Below are 15,317 nucleotides of genomic sequence, written 5' to 3' on the forward strand. Positions count from 1 at the left end.
CTAACTAGCTAAAATGTATAGTAGTGTTTAGAGCCAAATTACAATTTTTTTGAAATTCTTTGAAAAAGGTACCATTATCGAATCACATTATTAATATTTTTTTAAACAAAAGAATAGAATTTAGTAGATCTAAAGGAATTGTTATATTAGGTTAATTAATGTTAATATTCTCCTTTTATTATCTCTATGAGTAGGTCATTAATACCCAAACATAAGATTCAATTATTTTTCAAAATAAAATACCACTTTCTTTTTTTGTGTACACAACATAACCCGGATGAATTTTTCTTATATGAATTCAACCATTGTTATAGACAAACATAAAAATATACCCTTATTGTAGGCAATATGAGAATTGGCCGAATTGAAAATACTATGGTTTCTTAGTCTTCTTCAAATATAGAGAATCAAAATCTAAAACTATCATTTTCAAAATGATCACAGAGCCTGATTTCATGTACCTTTCATTAATTTATAACGTGTGTGTGCCATTTAAATGTTCACAACCAACTCATTTACTTATCCTACAACTCCACATGGTAAACAATTAAGAGAAACTATTTTTTTTAAATCTACTTTTCAACCAAAGTTCTTCTATATATGATTTCATTAACTCCATAGTACGACTACAACCTACCTCTAAATTTAGTAGTAAATGTGAATGCTAGTTGTTCTTTTACTCACCTTGTGTAGTTGATTATTCACATATTAATAGTTATGATCTTATATTATTTCAATTTTCACCTTTCTCCTCTTGTTCTATACATCCTAGTAGAAATGGTCAAACATGAAGAAATTATACAAGAATTTGTATGCTTCCACAAAAATAGAAACCACGCATTCTACATCCAATTGTCTATGCCTTATTGGTACCCATTTATTCTATGGACTAGTCCATTTCAAAAATTGTATTCATAGTTGTTTTAGGTGATTATCTTCAAGGTTCCACCAAGATACTTTTCTGCTTTGGTATCATCTTTAAAATTTACTCTCTAGCTATTCAAACTTCATCTAAGATATAAACTTCCCGTAAATAATCACTTATGGGTATATTCAAGATTTTTTTCTCCCATCAACTATTTGTAGTCAAGTTGTCATTTTTTATGATGATAAATTGGGTGAGTGTCAACTAGGGGATATATTCCCTGATGAATTACTAAATAATTTCATGTAACTTCTTATCTTTTCAATACTATATAGATTAGTTTGACTAGAAATTTTGTAGTTGTTTTCACGTACGCCCTACACTCTCATACTTGCTATCTTATAGAGACTTTGTCAATTAGGGTCTTAGATGATTTCATTACACTCAAATTAAAAGTTTGGCATGTCCCTCATTGACTTCCTACTACTTCTCCTTCCTCCACGTCCACTTAAAAATTGATGTCTCCTTGAATAACTACAAATACTTTGACTTCTCTCCCTCTCTCTCTCTCTCTCTCTCTCTCTCTCTCTCTCTCTCTCTCTCTCTCTCTCTCTCTCTCTCACACACACACACACACACACACACACACACACACACACACACACACACACACACACAAATTTGGCTATTTAGCTACCACATTTATATGTATATTCCTATTTTCAATTTTATATGAATTACTAAGATAAATTTCTTTTATAAAATTTTAATTTTTATCTTTTAAGGAACTAGAGATATATTAATTAAATCCTAATCCTTAAAATTAAGGAAATTCAAATAGGTGAAATTTGAGTACCATGGTACACCATGATAAAGGAAATCAATAGAAACATTTATGATCTAGCTTTTTAACTTAAAGTACACAAAAGTGGAATATATAATTCAAATTTTGAAATGATGTAAAATAATTAAATATAGAAATTATAATTTTTTATATTTTTTTAATTTTAAATAAAATATATTAGGCTCTTTTAAAAAAAATCTAACACTTCTCCTTAATTATTGAAAAAGTTAAAAAAAAATTGATAAGAAAAACATGGGTTTTACATGGACCCAAAACCATAAAGGTACATACAGAAGATTATAATATAAAGTACCCTAAGCAAGGCATACTGTGAGACTAGCATAAGACAAAATTCAACAACAATAGACCAAAAGCCAGTGAAAAGCCAACACTAAAAAACCACTACTAACCTAAAGTCTTTAGAGTTTTTGCCTCATCGACTTTGAGGTTCTACATGTCCTTAGAAACTTTCTTCAGGTCTCAAATCTCAAAAGGCATGGCTCCAACCTTCCACTTCAAACTAGCTCTAGTTATTTTGGAAGGACCGAAGTCCTCTTTCTTCTCCTTTTTTACGTCCAAATCCATGAAAAGGGTACCCTACTAGGTGTTCTCTAGTTTTTCAACTATTATATTCTAGGGTAGTGGTAGTTTGCTTCAATATCTTATGACTTTGCATCATAATAGAATTTATAGTGATTTTAATTTTTTCCACTTCCCCTTCCATGTGCTTGATCTTTCTCTCATAGTCCATTTTCATCTTTTCCATAAGCTAGGTAGTTCTCTACAAGAAATACGCCATGGAAATCTTCTCCACGTTGGTCCACAAAGCCCCAATGGTGTTTTGACAAATTTTTTTCTTTTCTATCTCTTCCAATTTGTTTGAAGTGGCCCTATTTTTAATTCCTAACTCCTTGATTTTGTGAAAGGCCCATCTGATCAACTGAAAATAGTCCACTGACCTGTTCGTAGCAATGGAAACAATGCCAGTGGTAAATTCCCTGTCTTTCTTAAAGTAATGGTCATCCTGATTGAGGTTCCCCAAGAATCTAGGACGATTCTCCCTATCAATAGAAGGGTGTGAAGAAAGGAAACCCTCGGTGTCTCCCAGAGCAACCAAATTGTTATCAAGGGGTCTTCATAATATGAAACCAACTTCTTCTGAGAGATTTATTTCTGTGTGTCCTTTTCCAAATCGGAAGTCCCCTTATGAATATCATTGTTGGTATCATCAGAAACCATAATTTTATCTGTGAATTATCCCTGTGAAGTTCAAAAATTGTTATCATCTAAAAGGATATTTTTTCTTTAGGGTATTATTATTTTTAGTTTATTTTAAAATAGTATTTTCTTAGATAAAATATAATATATCATCTATAATAAACAAAACAAACTCCTTTATAGAAATGGCTTGTTACAATTGAACACTTGATGTAAAAAAAAAATATTGTTCAAATCATGTGTCAAATTAATGATCTAATAAATTATGAGGCATGCTAATTTCATGTAATTAGGTGCATGGAGCCTAATTGTCCTTAATTATGGACTATATTGAACCATTTAATAAACCAATTATGTGAAGCATGAAATTAGGGATAATTATAACATAATATGTACTATTATGATATAATTGGTTTTAAAAATATTGAGAGCCTATTTGTTATGAAATTATTTCTAGTAATCTCTATAACCACTTATATATTGTAATGTGTATGTAAGATACTCCATTGAAATTGTTTTAAATATTCCATAAGAAATGGTGAGAAACCACATGAGAGTGAATTGGAGCAACAAAGAATGAACCAATTTGATTGTTTGGTAAACTATCATTCGCATAATCACTATGATTAATCAAAAAATTTATTGAGAAATATACTAGAAAAATGATACATAAAAAGGTAGGAATAATCATTTTAATTGCACAACCTCAAAGGAAGAAGAAGACTTATATAAGATATACATTAATGTCATTAGTTAAAAATAGGAAATATAATAATGTGCATATTTTTTTCTAATAATCACATCTTTGAAGAATCACACATAATATTTTTTACTAACGTCCTTAAAAATAGTTCTTGATCTAGATTAAGGAATAGCTAACTATTCAAAATAGGAAATCATACATTAGGGAAAATTAAAAATAAAATAGAAGTTGAAGCCCTTTTACTTGGTTTTTAATTATTTCAATCATGTAACACTGAATGAATAATAATGAAGGCCAATTTGATGGTTATTATTCTATCTTTATAGAAAACATCTTCTATTAATTGGAGAATAAACATTACTTTGAATGAAGTTTCTGATATAATAGATAGTTTAACATCTTCAATTGCCACACATAAACTTAGCAAGATATGGGACCAATAATATATTTAATCTTGATGTTGATATAATCATTCCACCTTCCACTTCCTTCACTTTGGTGGTGGATTATATTGCATGGCCATCATTGTGAAGCTCAACAAGCTAGATTGAGAAATTTTAATAGATTTTATAGCCCACTATTGGATCTTTTTGGTGAAGTATATTACGTGGCCATCATTATGAAGATCAAAAAAGATAGATTGAGAAAACATTGTATATTTTACAACCCACTATTGGATGTTTCTGGCACTCTGTGTATCTAACAACATATCCTCAACCCATTTTGTTTTTGATTAAGTAAAAATAGGTTTTGAGAGGACAAAATAGGTTTTAAAAGGGCTCCTACAACCCACAACATGAGATATTCAATTAGGTTCACAAAAGGGAACAAAACCAAGACAAAATGAAACAAAACAAAGAAGGGTAGAGACCCCAAAATGAAAAGTTGTCTGAAAAATAAAACCAAACCATGAACCAATTGCATGCAGACCATAACAAATAAAGAGCAGCAAAGAGAAAAAGGCAAAGAAAGTTCCAGCTACCCACAAGGGTAAAGAAAATCCCCCTAACTTAGGATTTCCCTTTGGAACCCTTCTTGTGGGATCGAAGGGTCCTATCAAAAGAAGGCAATGACCACTTAGGATATTTTCCTTTAACCTTAATCCAACAGTCTTCAACTTTAGCAACCTCATCTTGCCACTCCAATAAATCTAATGCTGGAAACCAAGCAACCATGGAGTGACCCGCATATGATGCAAGGCCAACAGGGCTAGGGCCAGAATTGGACTTGGTAATAGAACCAAGCAAAGAGACTGCTCCAGGAACCTCCCCAAAGATAGGAACAACCCCTGCAGACCTATCAAATCCAATAACCAGGGCCAATCTAGTGACCAAAGAGCTAGAAACATCACCTTCCTTCCTAATAGCAATGGGAGGGACAACCTCAACAAAAGAAACACCATCCTTCAATCCACAACCCCCAACAGCCACCTTAGGCCATGAAGAAACACTGCCACCCGCCATGGGGGAATCCACCCCATCCGTCAACGAGACCATTATGGCAACCGAGCTATCTTGAGTAACCACCTGGGAAAACTTTCGCTAGGAAGAATTCTTCACAACATAATAATGTTGAGTTGAAGCACTGCTCCACCAAGACACACAGTAGTTCTTAGTAACACCAAGATCACATTTGGTAGCAACATGACCCATTTTAAAGCACGTTCCGCACTTGAAGGGAATCCCTTAATAGTCCAAATGTAGAATCTAATGGCCCTTAGGAGACATAAGTTTTATCTCTGCAGGCAATCTTGTAGACACATCAATGTCCACCAAAATGTGAGCATAGGTAGAATGACGAATATTAAAGGAATCAGAATTGAACATCAGGAAGTCCCCAAGAGCCACACCCACTTCCTCAAGAAGAGAATCCACCCAAAGATGAAGTGGTAGGTTAGGGATTCTAGCCCATAAAGGCATCTTGTTGAAAGTTTTGGAAGAGGGATTGAAATCTTTGTGCCAATGCTTAACCATTAACACAAAATGGTCATCCCCACTGAAGAAATGATCACATAGAATACAATTTCTATCCTCAATAATGTCAATTTTTTCTTGTTAGGTTTCAGAGACAACTAAGAGGGGGGCTGAATTAGTTGTCCAATAAATTCAAACCAAAATTAACTTAACCAAAACTTAATGCTTAATACTGATAAACCAAACTTTATGCCGATAGACAGTTTTATCATTTAATTGTAGTACCGATAAAGATTAATGCATGAAATAGAAAGACAATAACATCCACAATACATAACATAGATATTTGTACGTGGAAACCCTGTAAGGGGAAAAACCATGGTGGGAAGCCTTACCCACAATCAGATGATACTACTGTGTATAATATGGAGTCCGCACATGCAGAAAGGCTAGCTTCCTAGAGCTTACTGCTCAAAAACAAAATGGGAGTCACACTGACTAGATTTGGATGGTTAAATCCAATGATAATGTACTGCTCAAAATAACATCTTCATATGCTGGATTTAGTACCAATTTAGCTCTGATATGCCTTCTTAAAACCTTCCTTCAATCTTGAATCATGTCTGCATGTATAGCTCTACTTATTTTCGCATATACCTTATTGCAATACCTTTTCCAATCCCATATCTATCTCACAAATAAGATCTTACATTTATACCATAACCTAAGACCAATTGAGTAGGTCAGCTAACTAAAGATATTACAATAAAATCATTTACAAATGAATCAATATCTGATGTATCATGTCAACTCAATGCATTTACAATAATAACAAATCATCCTCATAACGTGTCGTGCTGATCTAGAATAGATATGCTTGCCCGTGCATAACCCGAACCTATTTGCCGGTAACAACAAATATGCAAACTTGAATAGACCAATGAACAAATCACCATAACAAAGTGTCCAAACAATGCCTTCGACATAACCAAGTAGTCTCCAAGTCATTCTATGTGCCGATGAACAATATATCCTACCGGTGAACCAAATACTGGTGACTGTGCATAAGTCACTGACTTGCTGGTGAACATAATCAAGAGTCTCCAGGTGCTGACAAATGTTGAAAAGTGTTGACATCAATGAAAAAACCATATCAACATATCCAAAATACCAACAGTCTCACCCTTTGGCATTGATGACAACACAAGATGGAAAAACCATCAAAGTACCAAAACAGAAATGCCAGAAACCAAAAACCAACAATCTCCCGAAGAGATCATTAACCAGAAATCAAAATACATAATATTTCTCCCCCTAGGAATAATCTTTCCCAAAATGTGTGTGTTTTCCATAGATATCTCTCCCCCTTTGACATCAAATGCCAAAGCAATACAAAAACCAGATTCAAATACAAAATACCAACTACTCCCCCTGAGAAGTAGCTCTCCTCATCAAAGCTAGAAAATGTTTTCTCTATTAATTCTATCGGTTGATGACAATCATCAACTGTCTAAGTCTCTACCGGTGGGGGTAGAGCTCCAAGTTGCTCTCTGAGATATTCAAAAGTCTTCTTAGGCAAAGGCTTAGTAAAAATATTTGTAATCTGCTCTTTAGTATTCACATAAACCAATTTCACTTCTTTTGCTTCAACATTCTCTTTCAGAAAATTAAATTTGATAGAAACACGTTTAGTCTTTGAGTGAAATACCAGATTCTTTAATATATCAATTTCTTCCATATTATCACAGTAAATAGTTATAAGTTCCTTGCATTTTACCTTTATGTCCTTCAACATTTGTTTAATCCATAATACCTATGTGCAATTAGTTGCTACTGCAATATATTCTGATTCAGTAGTTGATAAACATGTGCAACTTTGTTTCTTGCTCAACCAAGAAATTAATTTGCTACCAAGAAAAAATGCTCCGTCGGTGGTTCTTTTTCTATCATCTACATCTCTTGGCCAATTTGCATCCGTGTATGCATATAAATAAAAGTATTCATCTCTAGGGTACCATAATCCAAGATTTGTAGTGCCTTGTAGATACCAGAAAATCCTATTTACTATTGATTCATGATTTTCTTTAGGATTACTCTAAAATATTGAGACAATAAACATTGCATTCATAATATCAGGTCTTGTTTGTGTCAAATACAGTAAACCTCCTATCATAGACTTGTATCTAGTCAGATTAACAGGTGTTGATTCATCCTTCAGTGATAATTTATCAGTTGTAGTCATAGGTGTGCTTACCAGTTTAGAGTTTTCCATGCCAAATTTTTTAGTAATTCCTTCAAGTTTTTAGATTGACATAAGAATATACCTTTATCAGTCTGTGAAATCTACAATCTTAAAAATAATTTTATCTCTCCAATCATAGACATTTCAAATTCTTGCTGCATTTTATTAGAAAAGTCTTTACATAATCCATCTTCTCCTCCAAAGATTATATCATCAACAAAAACTTCAATAACAAAGATGTCATCATTAGTCACTTTGTAGTATAGATTTATCTCTGCATTACCTTTAGTGTATCCAATCTTCAAAACATATTTGTCCAATCTAGTTTTAGTCCATACAAAGCTTTCCTTAACCTGCAAACCATATCTTTATCATCTGTCAATGAAAATCCATCGAGTTGTTCAATATAAACTTCTTCTTCAAGATCTCCATTCAGAAAAGCATATTTAACATCCATTTGATATACTTTATAGTTCTTGTGGGCTGCAAAAGCCAAGAATAATCTGACTACCTCAATTCTAGCTACCGGTGCAAAGGTTTCATTATAATCAACTCCTTCTTTCTATGAATATCCCTTACACACTAATCTTTCTTTGTTTCTGATTATCTTGCCATCTTCATTAAGTTTATTTTTGAATACCCATTTAGTTCCAATTACATTTTTGTCTTTAGGCTGGGGAACTAATGTCCATGTATTGTTCTTTTCAATTTGTTCCAATTCATCTTCCATAGCTTTAATCCAATATTTATCGTCACATGCCTCATTAATTATTGCTGGTTCAATTTGAGAAATAACACATACCTCTTCATTTGCCAATATACCGGGGTGTTTTTACATGTTGTTGTTCTTCAGTGACTATTGAATCCTCAGATGATGCCGGTGTAACTGGATCAACATTCTGTACTAGTGTATTCATTTTAGGTTCATTTGTTATTATCTCTATTGTCGGTTTAGAGTCCATGTACCTTGAATTTCCTCTAAACTGCTCATCAATCTTCACATTTGCACTCTCAATAATTTTCTGCAATCTCTTGTTAAAACATCTATATGCCTTGCTCTTAGATAAATAACAAAGAAATATTCCTTCATCACTTCTAGGATCAAATTTTCCAATATACTCATCTCTTCTAATATAGCATTTACTTCCAAATATTCTGAAATATTTAAGAGTATGAGTATTACCAAACCATAGTTCAAGAGGGGTCTTACTAGTTTCACTTTTGATGTGAACTTTGTTGAATGTGTAAACTGTTGTATTCACTGCTTCTCTCCAATATACATGAGGTAGGCTTTCTTTTGATATCATGCTTCTAGCTGCATCTAAGATAGTTTGGTTTTTCCTTTCTACAAATCCATTCTACTAGGGTGTCTGGGGTGCTGATGACTGTCTTCTGATCCCATTCACTTCATAGAATGTATTGAATTCCTTAGATATGAATTCACCTCCTTGATCTAATCTCAAACATTTGATTTTCTTACCAGTTTCATTCTCTACCATCACCTTGAATACTTTGAATTTCCCAAAAGCTTCTGATTTTTCCCTGAGAAAAGTAACCCAACACATTCTAGAATAGTCATCAATGATTAGCATAAAATACCTATCTCCTTGTAAACTTCTAGTTCTTGCTAGACCACATAAATCAGTATGAATTAAGTCAAGAGAATTATCGGATTGATCTGGTATAGTCTTAAAAGATGCTCTAACTTGCTTTCCAAATTGACATTCCTTACATACCAGATTGTGAGGTTTAACAATCTTAGGTAAATCTCTTACTGCCTTAGTTGTATTGATTTTCACAATGTAATCAAAATTTGCATGACAAGTTCTCTTATGCTATAACCAACTTTCATCAATATGAGCAATCAAACATGCATTCTCATAGTTATTCAAATGAAAGATATTACCTCTAGTCTGATTACTGGTTGCCATTTTTAAGCTAGTTCTATTCATGATTGTGCATTTACAATTCTTGAATTGTAACTGAAATCCTTTTTCAACTAATTGACCAACACTTAAAAGATTATGCTTCAAACCTTCAACATAGTAAACATTATCAGTATTGTGCTTACCATCAAAAGATATAGTGCCTTTTCCTTTGATCAAACAAGCTTTATCATCTCCAAATCTCACTAGACCTCCATTGTATTCTTGAAAGGTTAAGAATTTACTTCTATCACTACTCATATGATGTGAACATCATGGATCAATGATCCATTCATCCTTATCTTCAAGTTTAGCTGCCAGGGCCTTCTCTACCGGTTGAACAATAGGTATCGGTTGATCTTCTATTATAGCAACAAAATCCCATCCATTGTCTATCAGATCCTCATCAGATTCATCGGTAACTCCTTCATCAGCATAGTAACAAGATTTGTCTCTATTCTTCTCAAACTTGTATCTTTGATATTTAGGGTTAGGCTTATATGTTCTTTTAGATTCTTCTTTCAATCTTGCATGTCTATCAGGACACATAGAAGCCATATGACCAATCTTATTGCAGTTAAAATATTTAAAGGGTGCTTTACCTTCATACTTACTTCCAACTAGACCTTTAGGCATTTTCCTTGCAAATAGTGCTTCAAGTTCTTCCAATTCTTCATTTTCTCTCTTGCTTTCTTCAAGTTCTCTTGCATAAAATGCTTTCCAATCAAATTTGTCAAATGATGATGACGATGATGATGAAGTTGATTCTTTAAAAGATAGATATCTTTATTGTAGCAACAAGACCAAATTCCTTGAGCTCAAAAGCTGAAAGTATTCCAACCAGAGTGTCTCTAGATACTGATGTATTAGGCATTGTTCTCAATTCATTTATAGCAGTAACTTTCATTTTATATGTTGGTGGCAATGCTCTTAAAACTTTAGAAATAATTTCATCTTCACTTAAGGTTCATGCACAATATTGTATACCCAAAACAATTTCATTTACTCTTTCCATAAAAGCAGAAATTCTTTCATCTTTTTCCATTTTCAGATTTTCATACCTAACCCGGAAGCATTCAACTTTTGCAATTTTGATTGTGGAATCTCCTTCATTCAATGTTTCCAATTTGTCCCAAATAGCTTTACCAGTAGATCTATCTGATAATCCCATGATTTGCTGATCTGATAATGCACTCAAAAGTGCTTCTCTTGCTTTGCAATCATTTTCCTCATCTTTAGCCAAGTTTGGTGGATTAGGCTGACCTTGAGTAGGCGCAGTATATACATTCTTTGTAACATCCCATATGTCCTTTCCAATGCAATTCAAATGTGTCTCCATCATGATCTTCTATATGCCATAGTTGGTTCCATCAAGTTTCAGAGTCTCCTTCTTGAAATAGTTAGAAGAGATTGGATCTTCTCAAGTTCTTAAACTTCTGCAAAAGAGGACTAGGCTCTGATACCAATTGTTAGGTTTCAGAGACAACTGAGAGGTGGGGGGCAGTGAATCAGTTGTCCAATAAATTCAAACCAAAATTAACTCAACCAAAACTTAATGCTTAATAATGGTAAACCAAACTTTATGCCGATAGACAATTTTTTCAGTTAATTGTAGTACTGGTAAAGATTAATGAATGAAACAAAAAGACAATAACATCCACAACACATAACACAGATATTTGTACGTGAAAACCCTGTAAGGGAAAAAATCATGGTGGGAAGCCTTACCCACAATTAGATGTTACTACTGCAGATAGTATGTGTGTACAATATGGAGTCTGCACATGCAGAAAGGCCAGTTGCTTAGAGCTGACTGCTCAATCACAAAATGGGAGTCACACTGACTACAATTGGATGGTTAAATCCAATGATAATGTACTGCTCAAAATATCATCTCCATATGCTGGATTTAGTATCGGTTTAGCTCTGACATGCCTTCTTCAAACCTTCATTCAATCTTGAATGATGTCTGTGTGTATAGCTCTGCTTATTTTTGCATATACCTTATTACAATAATTTTTCCAATCCCATATTGATCTCACAAATGAGATCTTATATTTATACCATAACCTAAGACCAATTGAGTAGGTCGACTCATTAAAGATATTGCAATAAAATCATTTACAAATGAATCAATATTCAATGCATCATGTCGACTCAATACATTTACAATAATAACAAATCATCTTCATAACGTGTCATGTTGATCTGGAATAGATATGCTTGCCGGTGCATAACCTGGACCTATTTGCCAGTAACAACAAATATGCAAACTTGAATAGACCAATGAACAAATCACTATAACAAAGTGTCCAAACAATGTCTTCGATATAACCAAGAAGTCTCCAAGTCATTCCAAGTGCCGGTGAACATTATATCATGCCAGTGAACCAAATACTGGTGACTGTGCATAAGTCACTAACTTGCCAGTGAACATAATCAAGAGTCTCCAAGTGTTGATAAATGTTGACAAGTGTTGACATCAATGAAAAAACGATATCAACATATCCAAAATAGCAACATTTCTATGAAAAACCCTTTAGCTAAAGGGAAAATATGGACTGTACCAAAAATGAGGGGCTCCCAGTGCTTGGAAATCCATGCATGACGTTCCGAAAAGCTAGGCCAAAAACCTCCAAATCTACAAATGAGACCATGACCAGCAAAAACGAAAGAAGCATGATCAATCTCGGCCACGGTATCCTCCTCTAGAGAAATGGCAATGGATCTGCAGACACGAAAAGGCTCAGCAACCGATGCAACCTTCTTCAAAACCCCAGCATTTGGGCGGCTTCCCCCAAGAGGTGGAGGAGGTAAAACACCACCAGCCATAGGTTCAACACCTTTACCACACACAACACCATCCAGACCAAGCACTGGGCACAGGGAGAAGAACAAAAAGAAATCCCCTTCGAAATGGGGGCGGCCGCAACAAACTCTGCATCCAAACCCACATTCCCATCGCCCCCATCAACAGCCAACGACCCAGAGATGCCACAGATCGCAGAGGATTGAGCACGAACAGAAAACGCAGGGTTTGAAACACCCACCGAGCGGGAAGCAACCGCAACCATCGGGAAGGATTGTATATATCCTCAACCCATTTTGTTAATATTCTGCAGTTAGGGCATTCAACAAGAACATGTTCCTTTGAGGCATTCAGTCAAACAGTTTAGGTCTGTTGTTTGCGCTTCCATGTTTAACATATCCTTCTGCCAAATAATGTTTCGAGGCATTCTACCATACAGTTCACGCTCCTATTCTATGCTTACACATTTTGCATACTTGTCTGCCATGGAAATTTCAACTACAACATCTCTAAAATTCGTATACCGTTTATTGTGTAATGGATTTCCATACCGTACTCCAAAGCTCCCATCGCACAGGCTGTGAGGATATTGGCAAATGTTGCAGAGTTTGCCATTACGCTTGACAATCACATTTGGTTGAAAGTTTCTAAACCCTTTTCAACAAATGCATTTTTGTGCATTAGTTTCTGTTAAGTCAGTTTTCTTCACTCCTTGTTCATTCCATGAGATGCCAGCAAAAAACAGAGGTTACCTTCAATGGGGAATAAGCGACACCCTCTTCAAATCCTTGACAACAATCTTAGTGAACCAAGTAAATCATTATGTTATGTGTTGCGTGTTTGTCTTAATATTTTAATTTGTGTTGTTTAATTATTATTTTCTGTGCTCATTTTAAATTAACATTAGAATCTTCTTCTTGATTTAGAGTTTGCATATTACTGTATGGAAAGGACAAGGCAGAGAATGATCGTTTCACCACTACCCAACATCACGCAGAAAGAACTGCCCCAACAACACAAAGGAAACCAAGGCGAGTTAAGCAATAGAGAAAGCAATAACACATGAACAAAAAACACTAATGAAGAACAAACAACAGGTTTCAATCTCCAACCACTGTATTTAGATCTGGTTGATTGCTTTTGGCAATCAAAAGAGTTTATTTTGCTACAATTTACATCACAAATGGGAGGGTAACAATCCATAAACTGTGGATATTTGTGTTGTGTTTTGGGGGAATTGAGCTTTCTTCATTTGAATACAACAGTTTGGCATTTTGTAAAATATATAAAGTAGGCATAGGAATTTGTAAAGATAAAATAGTCAAAATTTTCTACAACATTGCATTTGGACAATTTTTTTTTTTTTTCTTTACACATTTTGTTATCTGCAGTGATTTGATATTGCCGTTGGTGTGAATTTGAAAGCACAATTACAGAGAAAAAATAAAAAATAAAAAAAAATAGAGAAAAGACACAAACAATAAAGATTTAACACACACAAAATCTTTATTCAATTAGAATTAAATTACATTTTGCAGGCCATGTTAAACAATTCAGAAATTTTTATAGAGGTTGCAACCTCACTTAAATAAAAACTAAGCATGCATTGCATGCATTATTCACTGCAGGGGAAACACATTTAAAAAAATTAAAGTTAAATAAAAAGTAAACAATTCATGCAGTCTAAAAATAGTCTAAGAAAACTATGAATGGTAGTCAAACTGGATGCTAGCACAGCTGTGAGGTTCATGTATCACCTCTCACCATACTCTCCTTTGATGTTGAGACTCACATTATGATCTTGAAGCTTTGACAAACTGGATCCTTGCAATTTGATGTGACTTTGTTGTACAAGATAACTCAATATGGAAAAATCCAAACCTTTACTCATCTCAAGTACCCATTTACTCATCTCTGTCCTTCATGAGAGATCACACATTTTTCCCTTCCTTTCTCTAATCTACAGAAGACTCATGACAATTCAATGTGCCAATCATAGCAAGCATTCATCAATTACTTGACTCGAACATCCAAACTTTGTTTGGTCACTATCTCTTTAAATATATAACCACTTTGGCTTACACAACCTTTTGAACATATTTGTTACTTTTCTCAAATGGATCCATCAATCCATGCATAATCATTATGCATACAATCTTTTGTAGATTGTTCTTTCTGCTTTCTATTTCAATGTGATTTTTCACAATGATTTTTCAAACAACAAATTAAACAAAAATAAAAATCCCAACACTTTTCTATTTCTGTCAACTCTAAATTCTTAAATTTCATCAATTCATCTTTCGAAACTGTTGGACGAATCTCTTCCTTCGCCTGTTTTTATCAACCAACATTTGGCAGCTTTTAAAAAATCCTCGACTGTGTCTTTCTTGTAAAAGGTTTCACCAATGATATCCTTTCTCTTTTGTGACATCTACGCTGCCTTCACACGATCTCTATTTTCTTCTGCTCTAGCGACTTAATTGTTGGTTTCGGCTGCGATTTCCTCGTTAGATTTCTTCACTCTTTAATAAATTTGCTCTAACTCCGATTATTCTCACCAAACATGACCTGCTCTGTGCTTTTTGGATGTCAAATTTTCCCTAGTCTTCTGCTCTGATACCGATTGTGACAGCTACAGAAAAAAAATATAGAGAATAGAAACAAAACCAAACAAACAAAGATTTAATACACACAGAAATATTTATTCAAATAGAATGGAATTACATTTTGCAGGTCATCATTAAACATTAAAGTTCAGCAGTTTTTATAGAAGTTTCAGCCTCAAGGCATAGATCGTA

The sequence above is a fragment of the Cryptomeria japonica genome, chromosome 1, assembly GCF_030272615.1.
Source record: "Cryptomeria japonica chromosome 1, Sugi_1.0, whole genome shotgun sequence".
Taxonomy (NCBI): Eukaryota; Viridiplantae; Streptophyta; class Pinopsida; order Cupressales; family Cupressaceae; genus Cryptomeria; species Cryptomeria japonica.